General features: G+C 39.7%; 1 protein-coding gene across 3 annotated transcripts in view; it reads right to left on the bottom strand.

Moving 5' to 3' along the window:
- LOC124278528 (alpha-1A adrenergic receptor-like) overlaps positions 1-18668 on the bottom strand; it is a 201604-nt gene that overhangs the window by 80145 nt on the left and 102791 nt on the right. The window contains exon 1 of one of the 3 annotated variants that reach the window (XM_046714255.1): positions 3249-3363. The exons of the other annotated variants lie outside the window; for them this stretch is intronic. The gene's annotated coding sequence lies outside the window, so the exon portion shown is untranslated. Of the gene's footprint in view, positions 1-3248; positions 3364-18668 lie in introns of those variants that run through there. 3 annotated transcript variants of the gene reach the window in all.

The raw sequence follows: 18668 nt of genomic DNA, 5'->3' as shown, positions 1-18668 counted from the left end.
CGCTTCACAGAAAAATACCTAGTTGAAATATAGAATTCTTGGATTTATCAAGGTACAGATATATTGTACGTTTTGTCCACACATCCAGGGTTCACGTTATGGCGCAGTGTTATGTTATATTCTGCTGATTTATATTATTTACATCAATATATTCATTTATGGTTCAATGATAGTACATAGTTAAAAATAAAGAACCTTTGGATTTATCTTGGTACAGATACATTGTACGTTTTGGTGTTGCCATGATATGTTATATTCTGGAGAGTTTTATATTATTAACATTATATTTTAATAATGGTTAATTATATAATATTGGGGACATAGAATCTTATTCTAAAAACATATAATCTTTGAAGATGTGCCATTCCCAGAAGTATATTATAATTGTAACAAAGCAGTACATGTCGTGATGTGTCAACTGTGCTAGTTAGAAGTAGCCCAAGAGATGGCTTGGGATATATTTTGGTTGTCTTGATAGCTAAACAAATACCACATCAGTAGTTGTCAGTGAGAAGGTGGTTGTTTAGTCTAACAACAAATGCAGTTACAAATGTTTATAAGTGGAGCGTTTTACACAACGTCCAGTGGTTGGCGTTACATTATAGGAACTAAGAAAACTGCGTCATTGCATTTTCGAAGAATTATTGTGTTGGGTATAAGAAGGATTTTTTGTTCATTCTAACTGGCAAGCTCTTTTGTCTGTGACAGGTGCAACCTGTACTGATGGCAACACTTCAGTCACGATGAAGCAGGTTGTGATCAACAGCAATGGAGTGGGCTGTACGACAAAACAACATGCATAGGTCATAGCAATCTGGTCTGCAGTCATCAATTTATATAATGTTTACAAACATAGAAGCATCACTGCCCTCTGGAAGGGTGGCTGTATTGAGTCAGGTTACAAGAACAGATCCCTAAGCCTCGAGGTTGGTGTAAATACTGTCGTACATGTGTAGGTGTTTGTAAGTAATGGTGTAGATGAACCCTTCTTGTGGTGAAGGTAGGTCGTCCTGAAGGAAACATATGTTAAATAACGGTTGTCCCTTCTATAAACATGGTAATGAAGTTCGGTTTTCTTCAAGTTCACATAGAATACAGAATACGTTAGGGGAAGTTGTGTAGATGCACATACAAAGTGATATAAGCAGCTAGGATATATCCTCTTGAGAGCGAACACCAGGGGTATATTTCACTGAGGAAAACACTGGAACACCAGGGATATATTATACTGAGAAAAACACCGGGACAGTAGATATATATCCTCATGTGTTAAACACCAGGCCATAGGGGATATGTCCCTAGAAACACTGGAACATTACGAATATATCCCTTCAGAGAACACTAGAACAAAGCGGACATATTCACTTGAGAGAAATGCCGGAGGACCACACCAGGGATACATGATCTTGATAGAAACACCGGAGTACATCTGTCAAACAAACACCGGGATGCTAGGGACATGTAGCTTATATATCAACAACATACCACCAGGGATATATACCTTGACACAAACACCGGATCCACAGGGGAATCTCTCCTTGAAAGAACCACCGGAACATACGGAAAATATTCATTTGCGATAACCACCGGAACTCTAGGGATATACCTCTTAGTAGACCCCGTTGGGAGAACATGGGGGATATATCCTCTTGAGAGGACCACTGGTCCTGGAGGCATATATCCCCTTGAGACAAAGACCGTGACGGAACAGATGGTAGGGTATATATATATATATATATATATTGCTTGTTTTGTTGTTCACAGGTTTCTTTTACAGTAGTCTGTAGTGGCACGAATCTGTACGGCAAGAATGCTTTCCATTTAACAGACAAACGGTTTGTAAAACTAAAATAAGTTACTTGTCTTGGATGCTACTGGTAGATTTAAAAAACCCAAATAGAGACATTCCTCATTACTTCTGTAACTCCCATTCTATTGATCTCCTGTATTATTGATTTACTGTGTTGTTGTAAACATTATTGCTTACTTTCTGCAACATATTGTCGAAACTGTGCGTACAAGAGCATGCTCGGGAATGCCAGGAAGCTATTTGAATTGTATTATGAGCCACTGGCCTAACATTACTAAATGAATCTGTCTGTCTAAGCCCTTGAGAATCGTGACGCAGCACACTCACATATACACACCTGAGGGGAGAGCAAGAACATCAGTTCCCTCAGTGTTTAAAGTAATTCCAGCCCTCGTTGCCTTACTACATTACTCTCGGAAACACGGAAAGTCTCCAATCATTAGTAGACGCAAAATACAACGGATCAAATTTAACACTGGACCGGTTCAACACGAGCAGGTTTATTGATATATTTTACATTAAGTGTCGTGATTTAATATTAAGGGACGTTATAAGAGCATTCTAACATGGAATGGTCGTGCGTTGATATGATCCTGTAACGCTCTTACAAACACATGCCTGAGAAAACTGACAAGTAATGCTTGCCCTTAGACCAGATGGAAGGAAGGAGAATCAAATCACATGCTTTACCAAATAAGAGAAGGCAAAATCAATTCTTTGGCGTATACTTAAAATAGTGCACGATTGCTATTTTACACATTGGGTTATTTTCTGGTTAAATATACATCAGCGTTCCACACTTGTTCCACTCCTGGCCGCCTGCATCCTGGGCTTGCTCCATGGGAGCAGGGCTACTTTACTGCAGGAGGGGTTACTGATGTCACGTACTCAGCACGTAAACACACTAGAATGAGACAGTAATAGTGTAGTCTTTTGGAAATTGCATCGACGAAACAGAGTCATCAGACATTTGTATTTGTGTATGACCAAACCGCCTGTTTTCGGAAACATCGGATTTGTGGAGATTGATGCGAATACATGTCGTTCCTGCTTATCGGTTATTTGCTGTCTCAGACGTGACATTTGGTTTCTCTCAAGCACATTAAGTAATCGAACATGAGCTATATTATCAAATTTCGTACTTAATGTTCTAAATAGTACTTTATTCATTCAAAACGACAAATGCCGTTAGCGTTGGGAGGAAAATATGCTGACGATTGCTTTCCAAAGCATAATTGCAATATTATTTATATAAGGTTTTCAAGACATAATCAGGTAAAACGAAATATGGCTCTTAACATATTCTTCTACATCGGTTTGAATCAAACATAGGAGTTAATTAGCTCTAAGAATGGCTAAGAGGTGAGGAAACGGTCTTACTGATAGCTAAGAGGTGAGGAAACGGTCTTACTGATAGCTATGAATATGTAATACCTACCGCCTTGTTGTGACACATCTCCAACACAAGCTTGTCCACCAGAGAATCTCGATTACCTAGCTCATGACAATGCATATCCTCTCTCTCCTGTGACCTCCAGCACGGGACTTTCACCTCGATTGCACATATCGTGCCAGCTGTTCATCATAAATATTTATAAAACGTATACCATCTTGCGCACGGAACTGGGTCTCTCCCACTCAAATTCTGGGTCATGCAAAACGACCATAAAATGTATTATATAATTGCTCTCAAAATAACTCTGTAATAAAGTTAAGAAAGTGAAGATTTTGTAATCCCACTGACTCTGTGGACTTGTATCTGCTGTTTCTATCAGTAAAGCGCCGTGAGCCCTGCATGTGCGAATACAGAGATACGACTACCTACATTGACTGGCTGCGCTGTACTTGAGATACGCTCGGCTCATACAGGATCATGGAATACCAGCATAATCTCCTTTGTGGAAGCTAGTGTGTATTGCATACACGGTTCCAATGCTTATCCTGGGGAGGACTTACTCCACCATCTGGAAAATTGACTTTCAGAACCTTTGAAAAATTAATTTGAAATTCTTAGGATGTAATTATTTCACGCATGTACGCTGTAGATTAATACAGTAGAAACGTGTGAAAACCTCAACCTTTGATATCTATGGCAAATAGGGACATGCTTGAGGGTCAGGCTTGCCTGTAGCACTAATCTGTGTGTTTCTTGTTACAACTTGTTAATGGTGTATTGCCACATCCAGCAGCTGCTGATGGTTGTCACTGGATGCAGCTGCTGATGGGTGACACAGGTTGTCACTAGATGCAGGTGGTGTGTATTGCCACGTTCAGTAGCTGCTGATGGTTGTTACTGGATGCAGTTGCTGGTGGTTGTCACTAGATGCAGGTGGTGTGTATCGCCACATTCAGCAGCTGCTGATGGTTGTCACTAGATGCAGGTGGTGTGTATTGCCACATTCAGCAGCTGCTGATGGTTGTCACTGGATGCAGCTGCTGATGGTTGTCACTAGATGCAGGTGGTGTGTATTGCCACGTTCAGTAGCTGCTGATGGTTGTTACTGGATGCAGTTGCTGGTGGTTGTCACTAGATGCAGGTGGTGTGTATCGCCACATTCAGCAGCTGCTGATGGTTGTCACTAGATGCAGGTGGTGTGTATTGCCACATTCAGCAGCTGCTGATGGTTGTCACTAGATGCAGGTGGTGTGTATTGCCACATTCAGCAGCTGCTGATGGTTGTCACTAGATGCAGCTGCTGATGGTTGTCACTAGATGCAGGTGGTGTGTATTGCCACATTCAGCAGCTGCTGATGGTTGTCACTAGATGCAGGTGGTGTGTATTGCCACATTCAGCAGCTGCTGATGGTTGTCACTAGATGCAGGTGGTGTGTATTGCCACATTCAGCAGCTGTTGATGGTTGTCACTAGATGCAGGTGCTCTGTCTTGTTACTAGATGATGCAGCTCGTGTTTGTTGTCACTGGATGCAGCTTACACACAGCGTTTTTGAAACATCGTGGGAAGGTTGTAGATTGGTTGTAGATTGATAACGTATTATAACGTTATGCCAGAACGAAATAACAACGTCGCAAGGTTACGTTGAGGAAACGTTATGCTTTGGGCTCCTCACAACGTTATAACAACGTTTCTTATAACTTGGTGTCACGATAGAGTTTTCTGTAAACCTTTCACTTTGAGATTCTTTCTTCCCTATTCAGCTACAACTTCAGAAAACACACGACCAAAACAACATTCAAATGTGACGAATAAACATTGAAGTGGATTTCAGCTTTGTTTCTTATGTACTGTTCACTACTGGGAAAACTATTCAACTATTAACATTAATAGAACGTTAAGACAATGTACAATACGTTAGCAAAAAAAAAACAACTTTAGCCAGCGACGTAAAATGAATGTACGTAAATTGGAGGCCACAGAATAACGTTGTAACAACGATCGAAAGCATAACGTTGTGACAACCTGAAATTGTTAGCTGGGTGGATGTAGGTGTCATGTGGGGGTAGTCCAAGGTGGAATACAAGGTGTATGTTCTGAGAATCAGCGTCAGGTATACATTTTGGGTCTCGAGTGCTCTGGATTCATACAAATATTTACTAAAAACACCTAATTTTTGTGACGATTCCAGTACTCATTTGAATATGATTAGAGAATATGTCTGCTCAGCTAAGTATCTGTCCAGCTGCTTACAGATATTAATTATACATGTATTACGGTGTACTGTGTTGTGCAAACGTTTTAATTGCTGAAAACCGTAGATACTTGTTTTTGACGCGCTATGTTTTAATGACTAAACCTGAAAGAAGGCCATCACGCGACATTGCTCAGCGTATGTAAATTGGACTGAGGGATAAAAGCGGTCGTCACACTGACGGCTACAGCCAATCAATGTCTCGTAATGAATAAACATGATGCAAGTCGGAACTTAAAATATGCGTGTTTCGGTATCAAAAAATAGAAAAAGAACATAATATAATCGCGCCATTCTTTATGATGAAAGTGGTCTGAGATGACAGCTCCTCTGTAAAGGCCTGTATGGACATTAGGTTGGCGTGAAGTAGTCTGGGAGGGGAGCCATCGGTATGGCAGGCAACTGAGTTACGTCCCTCCATCCAACACAGATGATATGTCGCTCAGTGTTGCTACCACTGCTCAGATATGTACCAATTATCAGAGTTTGAGATTAAACATGGCTTGATCAGATAATACTTCATCTGCCCTGTTATGACATAGATTAAGTGCATAAAATACATCGACATTGTATGAGAAACCCTCTTGGTACTGACCTCGTGTATATATAATATACACCGACATTGTATGAGGAACCCTCTTGGTACTGACCTCGTGTATATATAATATACACCGACATTGTATGAGAAACCCTCTTGGTACTGACCTCGTGTATATATAATATACACCGACATTGTATGAGAAACCCTCTTGGTACTGACCTCGTGTATATATAACATACACCGACATTGTATGAGAAACCCTCTTGGTACTGACCTCGTGTATATATAACATACACCGACATTGTATGAGAAACCCTCTTGGTACTGACCTCGTGTATATATAACATACACCGACATTGTATGAGAAACCCTCTTGGTACTGACCTCGTGTATATATAACATACACCGACATTGTATGAGAAACCCTCTTGGTACTGACCTCGTGTATATATAACATACACCGACATTGTATATGAGAAACCCTCTTGGTACTGACCTCGTGTATATATAATACTACAACCGACATTGTATGAAACCCTCTACTGACCTGTATATATAACATACACCGACATTGTATGAGAAACCCTCTTGGTACTGACCTCGTGTATATATAACATACACCGACATTGTATGAAACCCTCTTGGTACTGACCTCGTGTATATATAACATACACCGACATTGTATGAGAAACCCTCTTGGTACTGACCTCGTGTATATATAATATACACCGACATTGTATGAGAAACCCTCTTGGTACTGACCTCGTGTATATATAACATACACCGACATTGTATGAGAAACCCTCTTGGTACTGACCTCGTGTATATATAACATACACCGACATTGTATGAGAAACCCTCTTGGTACTGACCTCGTGTATATATAATATACACCGACATTGTATGAGAAACCCTCTTGGTACTGACCTCGTGTATATATAATATACACCGACATTGTATGAGAAACCCTCTTGGTACTGACCTCGTGTATATATAATATACACCGACATTGTATGAAACCCTCTTGGTACTGACCTCGTGTATATATAACATACACCGACATTGTATGAGAAACCCTCTTGGTACTGACCTCGTGTATATATAACATACACCGACATTGTATGAGAAACCCTCTTGGTACTGACCTCGTGTATATATAACATACACCGACATTGTATGAGAAACCCTCTTGGTACTGACCTCGTGTATATATAACATACACCGACATTGTATGAGAAACCCTCTTGGTACTGACCTCGTGTATATATAACATACACCGACATTGTATGAGAAACCCTCTTGGTACTGACCTCGTGTATATATAACATACACCACCGACATTGTATGAGAGAAACCCTCTTGGTACTGACCTCGTGTATATATATAACATACACCGACATTGGATGAGAACCCTCTTGGTACTGACCTCGTGTATATATAACATACACCGACATTGTATGAGAAACCCTCTTGGTACTGACCTCGTGTATATATAATGGATACACTCGTACATTGTATATATAACATACACCGACATGAGAAACCCTCTTGGTACTGACCTCGTGTATATATAACATACACCGACATTGTATGAGAAACCCTCTTGGTACTGACCTCGTGTATATATAATATACACCGACATTGGATGAGAAACCCTCTTGGTACTGACCTCGTGTATATATGATATACACCGACATTGTATGAGAAACCCTCTTGGTACTGACCTCGTGTATATATAACATACACCGACATTGTATGAGAAACCCTCTTGGTACTGACCTCGTGTATATATAACATACACCGACATTGTATGAGAAACCCTCTTGGTACTGACCTCGTGTATATATAACATACACCGACATTGTATGAGAAACCCTCTTGGTACTGACCTCGTGTATATAATATACACCGACATTGTATGAGAAACCCTCTTGGTACTGACCTCGCGTATATATAATATACACCGACATTGTATGAGAAACCCTCTTGGTACTGACCTCGTGTATATATAATATACACTGACATTGTATGAGAAACCTCTTGGTACTGACCTCGTGTATATATAATATACACCGACATTGTATGAGAAACCCTCTTGGTACTGACCTCGTGTATATATAATATACACCGACATTGTATGAGAAACCCTCTTGGTACTGACCTCGTGTATATATAACATACACCGACATTGATATGAGAAACCCTCTTGGTACTGACCTCGTATATATAACATGCACCGACATTGTATGAGAAACCCTCTTGGTACTGACCTCGTGTATATATAACATGCACCGACATTGTATGAGAAACCCTCTTGGTACTGACCTCGTGTATATATAACATACACCGACATTGTATGAGAAACCCTCTTGGTACTGACCTCGTATATATATAATACACCGACATTGTATGAGAAACCCTCTTGGTACTGACCTCGTATATATAATATACACCCGACATTGTATGAGAAACCCTCTTGTACTGACCTCGTATATATAACATACACCGACATTGGATGAGAAACCCTCTTGGTACTGACCTCGTGTATATATGACGTAATACCGACATTGTATGAGAAACCCCTTGGTATCTGACCTCGTGTATATATAATATACACCCGACATTGTATGAGAAACCCTCTTGGTATTGACCCTCCGTGTATATATAATATACACCGACATTTATTATGAAAACCCTTGGTACTGACCTACCGTGTATATATAATATACACCGACATTGATAATGAGAAACCCTCTTGGTACTGACCTGTATATATAACATACACCCGACATTGGATGAGAAACCCTCTTGGTACTGACCTGGGTATATATAACATGCACCGACATTGGATGAGAAACCCTCTTGGTACTGACCTCGTGTATATATAACATGCACCGACATTGTATGAGAAACCCTCTTGGTACTGACCTCGTGTATATATAACATACACCCGACATTGTATGAGAAACCCTCTTGGTACTGACCTCGTGTATATATAAGATACATCGACATTGTATGAGAAACCCTCTTGGTACTGACCTCGAATTATTATATATAATATACACCGACATTGTATGAGAAACCCTCTTGGTACTGACCTCGTGTATATATAACATACACCGACATTGGATGAGAAACCCTCTTGGTACTGACCTCGTGTATATATAACATACACCGACATTGGATGAGAAACCCTCTTGGTACTGACCTCGTGTATATATGACATACACCGACATTGTATGAGAAACCCTCTTGGTACTGACCTCGTATATATAATATACACCGACATTGTATGAGAAACCCTCTTGGTACTGACCGACGTGTATATATAATATACACTGACATTGTATGAGAAAACCCTCTTGGTACTGACCTCGTGTATATATAATATACACCGACATTGGATGAGAAACCCTCTTGGTACTGACCCGTGTATATATAATATACACCGACATTGATAATGAGAAACCCTCTTGGTACTGACCTCGTGTATATATAACATACACCGACATTGGATGAGAAACCCTCTTGGTACTGACCTACGTGACCTAACGTATATATAACATGTACACCGTATATATTGACATTGTATGAGAAACCCTCTTGGTACTGACCTCGTGTATATATAACATACACCGACATTGTATGAGAAACCCTCTTGGTACTGACCTCGTGTGTATATATACACATACACCCTCTTGGTACTGACATTATATAATATGAGAGAAACCCTCTTGGTACTGACCTATATATATAATATACATACACCGACATTGGATGAGAAACCCTCTTGGTACTGACCTCGTGTATATATAATATACACCGACATTGTATAAGAAACCCTCTTGGTACTGACCTCGTGTATATACAATATACACGACATTGTATGAGAAACCCTCTTGGTACTGACCTCGTGTATATATATTATACACCGACATTGTTGAGAAACCCTCTTGATACTGACCTCGTGTATATATATAATATACAATCGACATTGTATGAGAAACCCTCTTGGTACTGACCTCGTGTATATATAATATACACCGACATTGTTTGAGAAACCCTCTTGGTACTGACCTGCGCATATATATATAAGCATGCACCGGCATTGTATGAGAACCCTCTTGGTAACTGACCTCGTATATAATATACACCGACATTTGTATGAGAAATCTCGGTACTGACTCGTGTATATATAACATACACGACATTGTATGAGAAACCCTCTTGGTACTGACCTCGTATGTATATATATACACCGACATTGTATGAGAAACCCTCTTGGTACTGACCTCATGTATATATATGCATCACACCGACATTGTATATGAAACCCTCTTGGTTCTGACCTCTATATAACATACACCCGACATTGTATGAGAAACTGTGTATATATAACATACACCGACATTGTATGAGAAACCCTCTTGGTACTGACCTCGTGTATATATAATATACACCGACATTGGATGAGAAACCCTCTTGGTACTGACCTCGTGTATATAATATACCGACATTGGATGAGAAACCCTCTTGGTACTGACCTCGTGTATATATAACATGCACCGACATTGTATGAGAAACCCTCTTGGTACTGACCTCGTGTATATATAACATACACCGACATTGTATGAGAAACCCTCTTGGTACTGACCTCGTGTATATATAACATACACCGACATTGTATGAAACCTCTTGGTACTGACCTCGTGTATATATAACATACACCGACATTGTATGAGAAACCCTCTTGGTACTGACCTCATGTATATATAACATACACCGACATTGTATGAGAAACCCTCTTGGTACTGACCTCGTGTATATATAATATACACCGACATTGTATGAGAAACCCTCTTGGTACTGACCTCGTGTATATATAATATACACCGACATTGTATGAGAAACCCTCTTGGTACTGACCTCGTGTATATATAATATACACCGACATTGTATGAGAAACCCTCTTGGTACTGACCTCGTGTATATATAATATACACCGACATTGTATGAGAAACCCTCTTGGTACTGACCTCGTGTATATATAATATACACCGACATTGTATGAGAAACCCTCTTGGTACTGACCTCGTGTATATATAACATACACCGACATTGGATGAGAAACCCTCTTGGTACTGACCTCGTGTATATATAATATACACCGACATTGTATGAGAAACCCTCTTGGTACTGACCTCGTGTATATATAACATACACCGACATTGTATGAGAAACCCTCTTGGTACTGACCTCGTGTATATATAACATGCACCACAAAACCTGGCATCGGAGATATTACCTCTGCTGTACTCGAGAGGATCATTTGTATGCTTACTGAGGGCAAGTTACAATAACATGAATGTAAGACTGATGTTATCATTAGCTTTTGTTGGAAGGATTGTCAGCGAACCAGGTGGGTGAAGTGAGCTAGTTAGCAGCACTGTTGGTCCGGTCGTGCAGCCGGTCGATATCACCCCAGGGGCACATGGGCAAACAGAAGGCGCGTTGACATCAGGAGCCGTGGGATCACACCTTACACGTCCCGTCTCTTCTCGTCAGGGAAATATTTACACTCCAGCTGTCCGATGGATACAGGAATAGTGGAAACAGAGTTTCTATGAAGTAACATAATATTATAACATCCCGCGGAATAAACTGCTAAATACCACGTGGTATTGTTGACCAATGGTTTGAAACTGTGACGCATCTAGTGTTTAGATATTACATTACAAACATATGTGACAGGCCACCATTCCTTTTGTGCTTGATTCTAAAGCCCCATAACAATCAGAGATATAAGAGGGATATTTAGAGAATAACCAACGAGGTACGAGTGATTACGGGAAATATGCCCGAGTTGAAATAATGTTCACAGTGCCGAGCATTGGCGAGTTGGTTGTTCTATTTATTATGTGGGGCGGTTAAGGCAAAAATTGTGCACTTTGGGTTAAGAGCACCAAACTTGGCACACTTATATATTGAACTATTCCGAACATTTCTGGATATGGATCTACCTCAGCAGTGCCCCCTGGTGGCAGAAAATCCAAGATGGCCGCCATTTCGACTAAAATGTAATCGATGTTCAATATATCATAATTATCTTGTCAAATTTCGTATTTCATAGAGGATTAATTGGAACAGTGAGGTACATATTCCCAATTTATTACACAGCGCCACCTGGTGGTGATTAAAATCCAAGATGGCCGCTAAAATATTCAGAAATTGCCTTGTTATACTGCTGTTATTTGTAAGTTATTACCTTTTGGTTTTGGATAAGTTGATGATATCTAGATATATTTAATATTGTGAAAAATAGCAACAAATGAATGTATATATTTGTGCACTCTTGTGTATGATCTGTCGGTATTATGCTTTATAATGTAAGAAGTATTCCGGTTAGTATTTTACAAATGCAAAGTTTCAGAGAACAATTTAATGCAGACACCTTTCAGTACTTATTTGCAAGTAAACGATTCTGTTGTATTATTAGTGAGTGAGTGAGTTTAGTTCTACGCCACACGCAATATTCCAGCTATATGGCGGCGGTCTGTAAATAATCGAGTATGGACCGGACAATCCAGTGATCAACAGCATGAGCATCGATCTGCGCAATTGGGAACCGATGACATGTGTCAACCATGTCAGCGAGCCTGACCAGCCGATCCCGTTAGTCGCCTCTTACGACAAGCATGGGTTACTGAACTCGGACCTTCATGGGTCTGTTTCCAGTGACTGATCATGAATATTGAAACTGTAGAAAGATGTATTGTACTGATATTCATGGCCATATCTTAAACAAAGTAAGGTGGTTATTTAAAACGTACTTTCCAGATTGTAAAAAAGAAACTATTTCTCTGTGATTGCGTAAATTTCATCAGAAGAATATAATACATGACCGATGCTCACGCTGTTGATCACTGGATTGTCTGGTCCAGACTTGATTATTTACAAACCGCCGCCATATAGCTGGAATATTGCTGAGTGCGGCGTAAAACTAAACTCACTCACTGGAAACACTTTCCTTCACAACTGCACAAAGCAGTGCACTTTGGACCAGCTTTGTAACATTTACAAAGGCCTGTGCAAGACTTCGTACAGGTGCAGTATGTCAGTTCATAACACTGTTCTTGTGCCTGACCTAGCGTTGTCCAGGAATTGCATTGCGTTGTCGGGTAAAATACAGTATAGGTATCTGCTGGGACATCTGCCAGTGACAGGAATGCTTGGTGACTTCAGGATATACATTCCAAGTATCCCAAGCAGTTTTCTTCACGATCCCGGCCAAAAAAAATGAAGTTACATCGCAATTGGTGAAGGCGTGCAATACTGACTATGCCTTTTATTTTGATGGAAAGAGGGTAGTTCCAATTTAATGTCCAGCTATATATCCTTTGTGCTTGCCCAGGCCAAATGATATCCATACTCTGAAGGTATCTGTTGAATGTTTGTCATCGTTATGACAACAACGTCTGTGTAAGCAGTACTAATCAGCACCTTTTTAGCGCACCACGTGAAGCAGCAGATATTGCAATACAAGACGAGTGTGGGCTTCTTTGTGAACTCTTCTGTCAGCTGTTTCAGGAGAGGGTACAACTCTTGTCTCAAGGGTGCTGTAAATTTGTTTTCCTTCAAATTATGTTGAAGAAACCTGTTAAGCATGCAGTGCAAAAAGCTCACCTTTGTTCCCATTAACTGAGAAGAAGCTTTCTCAGTTACTTCGCACAAGGGATGATGCTTTGACTATTCTTCGTAGACCCTTGCCACCTTTTTCTATGGTGAATGCTTTAAGGCTGTACGTTTAGGTGGCCCAAAGAATATCCTGTCTGTCCTGGTGTTCAAGATACTGGAACATGTATGGCAGAAATACATTCTGGATATCGACTTGAAACATTATGGATGTTCTGGGATGAAGCATCTGCACAATCATGGGGCCATCAAGTATCACTGCAGAAACTTCTGGAGTAGCATCTGGTGGCGCCGCCTGTATATGTTCAAGTTGTTCAAGAAGGTCTGTACGAAATCTAATTCCTCCCATCTTGGACAATAAAGGAGGCCATGGTTGACTTGCATGCTCGAAGAAAGTCCCCTTCTCTTGGTAGACATGATATGTACAACCTGGTAAACAGAGCGCACAGTCACCCTCAAGTGATGCACAATGAGATAGGAAGACGAAAAGTCTTCAGTCTTAAAAACAGTGGCAGCTTGCTCTTTCTTATTGGTTCCTTTATTGGTCTTCATCTGTCAATGAACCTTTCTTTTACAAAGCTCTCATATTGAATTGAATTATTGAATCATTCTAGACGCTTCTGGTCCTGCAACCACCCATCCTGATGGGTTTTCTGTCAGTCCAACTGCCCCTCCATCTCCTTTCACAAGAGCATTGATTTCTTCATGAGCCTGATCTAGTACCATGGCAGGGAATGGTCGTTTAGTTTTATGTTCTACAAATCCACTAGAACAAAATGTGTGGTACAGTGTTGAGTGTTCCACTGATAAGGATGACATGATCTAACATAAAGACCCATGGTATTACTCTGTTAAGTGATGCTACATACTTTGGGGAATCTGCTTTTCGAATTGCACCCACCAGGCACAATGTGCAAAGTTCAAGTTCAGGAACAAAGGACCAATACTGAAACTAGGATTGAGAAGCTGACTTTGCATCACACTAACGTCTAAACGTAAAAAGTGTAGAGTGTAAACGGAAGAGTGTAACGGATGTGATCTGATGGAATGTCTTGTTCTAGCAAGGTGGGTACACTTGATGAAGGAATCAGCAAACCCAGCTTCGCAAATTGCAGTTGTCCGTCAAATCCGAGGATCCTGAACGCAGCTACATCAATACCTAATCCACCAAACCTGATATAAGGAAACTGGCATCATCATATGATTCCGGAAAATTCCACTGGATTGTTTTAGCATTTGCATACAGGTGGATGACTTGGACGTAACTGCTCCACAGCTTTCTTTACCACATTCACTGAATGTTGTATCGTAGCAACAGAGTGTGCACATTAAAAAACCGGTGGCATAAGCGCAATTGTTGTATGCTGCCCATGAGAGAAAACATCATTATTAACTAGTTCTCATAATCAAGTATTGTGTTAACACAATGTTCATCTTGAGTAAAAGGTCATTTCAAAGGCGGCACATAATGATCCGTCTTGGTAAAACATAATGGGGGTACACTAGTATAGACGAACGGCTGCTTGACAATGATCTTCCTATTTCTTCCATCAGTTGAACTTTGTTTGATGTTCCCTCCCATTCAACCTTTGGGTACCTCATTAATGAAATATCCATCACAAGAATGCTCTCCAAAATGCATCGACTGCTACAAGCAGCCATCTTAGATTGTTCAAAGGAGAAAATTCCAATACTACTTGCAAAAGTGCTGATCTCATTTCAAAAGGCCATACACATATGTGTATTAACAGAATATATTTTAAAATCCATAGCTATAAAACAATAAACATTGTGGAACATAATATCGTTGATCAATACTGTATTCATCATGTTAATCATGTGTTAATTATTTTATAAATAACAAAAAGTAATACTTTAAATGTGCAAGGAAAATCATTTTGGTATTAATAGCTAGAACATTCGGTAACAAGGAATTTTTTAAATGCTAAATTAAACTGATCTGAACAAATAATACCAACATTGTGTACAAACATTTGAAACATTCTATAGAAATCTAAATTTGGCGGCCATCTTGGAAATTTGTCATCACCAGGGGGCGCTACATGCTAGATGTAAATTACATACAGCACTATGAAGACAATTCCTTAATAAAATACTGAATATGACAAGATAATTATGATATGTTGAGCATGGGCTGACATAGTTAGAGATTTCAGTCAAACTGGCGGCCATTTTGGATTTTCGGCCACCAGGGGGCACTACTGAGGTGGATCCATATCCAGAAATGTTTAGAATTGTTCAATGTATCAGTGTGCCAAGTTTGGTGCTTTTAACAACATCCTGGCCTTAACCGCCCCACTATTACCCATAATGTAATTTAAAAAGAAGAACCAAGAAATAAAAAACACCCGGTGACAGAACTTGTGACCTCAAACAGCTGATTCGTATTCATGCGCGTATTAAACCTAACTTCTCCAGCGGTAATAACATAACTACGCTATGCGAAATAGTACATCATAAAGTCGCTTTAAAATACAACAAAAATATTATGTCTGGAATAATTAATTAACATTTGTTAATATGATAAAAATATCTTTTAAATATATCATTGAACTTCATAATAGTTAAACATTTTTTTGATCAAGTCAGTGCGCCGGAACATCGTTCATTCACGACTGACGTGTGTCTAGTGACGGGTGAAGGCGTAGTGTTGAAGCACACTCTGGCAAAACCTGTCAATTTTTGTGAAAGTCAACGGTTAAAAGTTGGGAAATTGAAAAGACAACCATCCCGCGAATACATATAGAAAACGTTTTCTGTCAAGAAACTCAACAAGTTTGAAGATTAAACAACATTTTGTTCTGTGGAAGGCGTGTTACACTCACGTCACAGTAGAGTACAGCAGTTCCAAGAAGGATAACTCTAGTCGGAATCCGAGTCTAAGAAATGTGTCAATCTCTGCATCGGATACTGGGACAAACCCTCTCGGATTGATTAGGAATGCATGGATATAAAAGTCATCTTGAGGAAGATCATTTAGCACTGATTCCGGTAAGAAAGAAGCTGTTTTCTGGTTTGGTGGCATGGGCGCCTTGTCCGACTCACTTGTTACACTTGCAGATAACATCTTTAGTCGGTATCTTGCTGTTTCTATTTCCCCGAATTCAGTTTTAACAACAAACAGGTTTTGGGAATTCAAGGGCTGTAAAATTCTTAACAATCTTCCTATTTGGTCACCGTCAACCTTAACTAGGTCTTTGACCTTGATCGGGGTTAGCCTAATGGCGGCCATGTTTGTTTACAAACAATGCAAACGATTGTTTTTGTTTTTCTTTAAAGATTATATCATTTAAAAAGACTACTATTTACAACGCAATTTTATTGCAAAATAATAACGTCTAATAAAAAGCATATTCTTTAACCTTTGTGTTTTCTCTTTTAGATCTCGGAATATGTGAGTACAGCATGTTCTAGTTATCAATGAAATGGTAAACGTTGTCAATGAACTTGGACCATGAAAAGTAGTTCCGTCAACCAATCATATTTCTTCTCTGCTTAGCTGACCAATCAACGTTGAGAATCACCGAAAAGCACATGTGTGATTATCACAAAAATAATCACCTGTGTATCCTAGCCCGTATGGGTAATAAATTGCAAATGTATCACAGAATAGCTGTCTCAAAAATTGAGCAAGGAAGGAAGTTCTTGAGGTTTGCAAAAGTGGAATTAATACCATTTGGATCTTCATAAAATTCAAAGGTGTTGGTTGACATTTTCCAATCTCATAAACGAATAACGCTCAATTCTGGCAGGGCATCTGATTTATCAAATAGCCGTCATGATAAAGGTAAGGAAAAACCCACTTCACTTCTTGATTCATTGGCATTTATAAGAAAACCTTGTGACAATAGATACAATTCCATAATTGGAATTTGAAGTTTACTGGGAATGGAAAATCCGGCCTCTTCATTGCAAACATGTCATATTTTGGACCACAAGTTGGCATCCCCATGAGCACCAGTGGGAATACCTCGCGGGTCTGTTTCTCTGTGCATATGGATCCCTAATTCTTCTCGGGATTGACAAGGCAATTTGGCGAAGAAGTTCAACTTAGATTTCAAGTCTAATGTCATTCAATACCCATCATATAGCCAATTCCCATCCACTTATTTACCCACCTGGGCTAGTAATAAAGGAGTGAGTCCTCTTCCACTGTTTCACATTTGGATTTATACGTTAAGATTCAGACTTACAAAACACTCACCACCAGACTAAAGGGCTGACTCCAACTTTCTTGTAGTAGACTTTTCCTGTATCACCAGCAATATTCTAGCCAGTCTTTAATGTTTACATTTCGCAACCATTGCGCTAAAACCAAGCATGCTCATGTCAGAAGTAGTTTTCCCAGGGTTACAATATTTAGGTTTTCACACGTGGAGACAAATGTAAGACGAACTTTGGCCCTAGAGTGGCACAAATGATGTCCGATGCAAACCCCTATTTCGACTTACTATATGCTCACATTCCTTTTTTAGCAGTAAACAATAAACTAGGTTAACTATCAGCCAGGAGGCTGATATGACAGGACACGCTCACCAAAACCTGATATCGTTACTATTTGATGCTGATTCATGAACACATCAATCTCTAGATTGTATGTCAAGTCTCCTAAAAGGTATGGATCCAAAGTCAGGGCTTTCGGCTTTACCTAGTAAGCTGTTTCTGGGTACCAATATCTTGTTTGTAAATCGTGTTAGTTTTTCAGTTCTCCGTAATAGCACTACGTTCTATTCTGGGCAGCTACTATGAATTACTAGGCTGGGATTGGCAAACAATCAGACTTCAAAGTCATTCATGCCGTGTTATTTTCACATTCGTTACCTGATAAATTCATCTTACAAATGCCCATAGCTTATTCTACTTGCCACATCACTGAAGATTCCTATTTGATTATATCCTTCCGAAAAAAAGGAAGAACACTAAGATTGCAAGCTTCAGTGAAATCCCTCAGCTTA

This window comes from Haliotis rubra, unplaced genomic scaffold (genome assembly GCF_003918875.1).
Source record: "Haliotis rubra isolate DU_JTF1 unplaced genomic scaffold, ASM391887v1 Scf239, whole genome shotgun sequence".
NCBI classification, from domain to species: domain Eukaryota; kingdom Metazoa; phylum Mollusca; class Gastropoda; order Lepetellida; family Haliotidae; genus Haliotis; species Haliotis rubra.
This window is presented reverse-complemented; position numbering and strand designations above follow the sequence as displayed.